At 37.0% G+C, this 3,894-nt stretch overlaps 1 non-coding gene across 1 annotated transcript; it reads left to right on the top strand.

Moving 5' to 3' along the window:
- Positions 1–3,148: 3,148 nt before the first annotated feature.
- LOC142871165 (U4 spliceosomal RNA) lies at positions 3,149–3,289 on the top strand. Its single transcript, XR_012919434.1, has one exon. It is a non-coding gene; the product is annotated as a U4 spliceosomal RNA (small nuclear RNA).
- The last annotated feature ends 605 nt before the right edge of the window (positions 3,290–3,894 follow it).

Here is a 3,894-nt window from a genome sequence, read left to right as displayed (position 1 = left end):
ATGGTCAGAACTCAGCAAATATTAATTAATTAATGCTAATATTATATGGATGAGTGTTGGGTGAAAGAGGAAAGAGAAGAGATGAGGTGGGGGTGGTAGTGGTATAAGAATATTCTAGTAAGTTTTTCTGTTTTTTAGCCTTACTTTAAAGATATATATAACACTGGAGATTTGGGAGCCCCAATAATAATACTTTTGCTTTACACCTGGACTTGAAGCAAATTTAAAATAGAATAAGAAAATAAGGAAAATAGCAAAAAAGAAAACAACCAAAAAACCCTTATTATTTATTACCAATAAAGCTGAGATTAGAGAGACACAGCTTATATATGTAGATAGAGCATTATTGAGACTTCTAACTTCATCAGAGTTAGGCTTGCTTTCCCTGTCCCTGAACACAACCTCCTTTTCCCAACCACAGGCAGCCCTGTGAGTGTTAGCCTGGAGCCCACTGCCCACTGCCCACTGAAGGGGCTGAGTTAGCCAAGCATGTGTTTTGTAAGCAGCTCACTCCCAAAGAAAGGAAAGACGAGCAACCTGGCTATTTTATATGAGCTTACCAGTTAGGTCTAGTAGGTCCCTCTTTTCTCTAGGGAAGGAATGTGAAATGGGGTAGAGAGAGACCAGTAGTGTTATGCTAATATATATCTGTATAGATGTTAAGGAACTTTTAGGAAAAGGAATTAAATGTATCTCATTAGGATTCCCCAATTTAACTCATTGATTGGATTATGATATCATTTCAGCCTACTATCTCCTAGGAGTGTCTATTGCCATAGGGAATGGGACGGAGAACAATACACTATCAGGACAGCTCTTCTCTCCTTCCTGGGTCCATGTTTGTAATGTCAACCACTACTCTTCTGGGTGCTCTCTTGGGGAACATATAATGGAAAATACAGACTTTTGCCCCCCAAAAGTGCTTTAAAAGGTTTAAAATGCCACATTTGGTCAACAGCAAGACCATCTGTACCCAAAGCTAAAGTATATTGTCTACTCTATTTCCTGTCCTATGTCTGTCTATGTTTTCCACAGATAGATATCTATGTTCTCACCAGAGATTATGCAACATGAAGCCTAATAACATTAGAGATATTTTAATAATTATATGTATAAACATATTGTAATATGTCAGAAACAGAAAAAATCCTGACATTTTAATAAAACACCTTTCTTTATCGTATTTCCAGAGAGATCAAATTTAAAAACTGCTTGTTAGACCAAGTTCAAAGACCAAAGGGAACTAAGAGACAAAATAAGATAATTTTATCTTATGAGCTAAAAGTCCAAGATACTGTATATCCCTCCACTCTACCCACCTTTATCCTATCCTAGTCTATGTTTTAGCCATAGGGATTCTTCTTTTTTTATTTGTGGTAAAATATACATATACATATATAATTTACCATCTTTACCACTTGTAAGTGTACAGATCAATGGCCATAAAAACATTTATATCCTTTTTTCCCTTACTATTTCCTTCCCCCACACCCAGCCTGTATTAACCACCAATTTACTCACTATTTTCATAAGATTCACTTTTTCTTTAGATCCCACATATGAGTGAGAACATGAGATATTCATCTTTCTGTTCTTGGCTTATTTCACTTAGCATAATGGTCTCCAGGTTCTTCTATGCTGTCTCAATTGACAGTTTTATTCTTTTTTGTGGCTGAATAATATTCCATTGTATATATATATAAAACACATTTTCTTTATTCATTCACCCATTGATGGGCAGCTCTGTTGATTCCATATTTTGGCTATTGTGTGTAGTGTTACAATAAACATGGAAGTGCAGATATCTCTTTGATATATTGATTCCTATGTTTTAAATATTTCCCCAGTAGTGGGATTACTGGATCATATACAAGTTAGCCTTAGGAATTCTTGATGCCTAGGTGGAGTTGAAGTTCCTTTATATGTTTCCTTAAAGATTTCAGAAATTGAATTAGCCCAATATCAAATCTCTGACATCCCACACATTTTAGAGACTGCAATAAGTTAATAGAATTTGCAAAATGATCATATCCCTGGCCTCAAAGCAAGCGAGTCTCCATAGTGCGTATGTGCAATTTAATCTTATTTATAGAAGATAGTACATATGACCCTAAAGACAAATCAAAAACTCAGAAGTGTTTGAGTGAGTAAGACAGATGTAAATTTTCCTGGAGATAGCCTCATGAGGGTGCCATTCAGTCTGTGCTAATTGTCTGAGAATTTATTTAACTGGGAGGATTCTCTGAACACAATGTTAATTTTTGTACCATTATTGTTACCTAGTCTAGAGAAAATTTTACCTGGGCATGTCTCCTCTCTCTGAAAGTAGTATTTGAGATATTGATGCTCTCTTGCAATATTAATAAAATTTGTAATGACAAGACCTCTTTGAGGTATCTTCTTTTCTCCACTAGCATCTTGAGAAGCCCTTGATTTCCACTGCCACTTTGTACTGCCTGTGTCTGACACTAAAAGTTTAATTCTAGAACTTCATCTGTGCTTTGTGTCAAACATAGAACTCAACATCTGTATTAATTAGTTTGCTTGGGCAGCCATAACAAAATACCATAGACTGGCATTGTGTTGATATTTATTTTCCACAATTCTGGAGCTTAGATGTCTAAGATCAAGATACAGGCAGATTTAGTTCCAAGTGAGGGCTCTACTTAGTGTACACACATCCACGTTCTCATGGTATCCTCACATGGCAGAAAAGTAGAAGATCTCTGTTCTCTCTTCTTCTTCTTATACGGACATAAATGCCATTGTGGGACTCCACTCTCATAACTTTATCTAAATCTCATTATCTCCAAAACACTCCGTCTCCAAATGTTATCATATTTGGGTTTAGGGTTTCAAAATATAACTGGTGCAGGGGGTGGGAAACATTCAGTTCAAAACAGCATTTTTGGAATTTAAAAACCATAGATTCTATATCCCATCCACTAAGGCCTAAAGAACCTGTTTCAAGAAACTTATCCTTCATAAAAGCCTTTTCTCCTATGAAATTCTTGCCTCCATAATTTATTGAGGCCTCTAGAGCAAGCCTGGGTCTGCACAGAAAGTTTCCTGAGGAGCCTGAGCACATATGTTAGAAAGCAGCCAGCATCCATGAAGTTCAAGATCAAGCCATAGAAATCTGTGTTATAGCTTTGCGCAGTGGCAGTATCGTAGCCAATGAGGTTTATCCGAGGCGCGATTATTGCTAATTGAAAACTTTTCCCAATACCCCGCCATGACGACTTGCAATATAGTCGGCATTGGCAATTTTTGACGGTCCCCACGGGGACTGGATATAAAAAAAAAAAAAAAAAAAAAGAAATCTGTGTTATAAAGTCCTCAATGTGGGTATTAGCTCTTTTTCCGTGACCAGTGTAGCTCATCCCAGTTTACCGAGTCCCACAATAACTTGCCTACCTCTTGCAGGTGAGGGGGAGGTGAGCTACCATAAGCATTCTACTAATAGATGGAAGAAATTACTAGGATCAAGGAAGAATCATTCTCTTTCCCTTTCTTATAAGGTATATATACATATATATTTTTTTAATAGAGAAATCACTGTCATTATATATTTACCTATAGGGTCTATTCACATACAAAATAAAAACACTTTATTCAGAAGTAAAACTAATTGGACAGGCGCAGTGGCTCATGCCTGTAATCCTAGCACTCTGGGAGGCCAAGGCAGGTGGATCGCTCAAGGTCAGGAGTTCAAAACCAGCCTAGCCTGATCAAGAGGGAGACCCCGTCTCTACTAAAAAAAAAAAAAAAAAATACAAAGAAATTGGCCAACTAAAAATATATAGAAAATTAGCCAGGAATGGTGGCACATGCCGGTAGTCCCAGCTACTCAGGAAGCTGAGACAGAAAGATTGCTTGAACCCAGGAGTTTGA

Source organism: Microcebus murinus, chromosome 5 (assembly GCF_040939455.1).
Source record: "Microcebus murinus isolate Inina chromosome 5, M.murinus_Inina_mat1.0, whole genome shotgun sequence".
Lineage (NCBI taxonomy): Eukaryota > Metazoa > Chordata > Mammalia > Primates > Cheirogaleidae > Microcebus > Microcebus murinus.
Note: the sequence above shows the minus strand (reverse complement) of the source record. Positions and strands in the feature narration are given on the sequence as shown.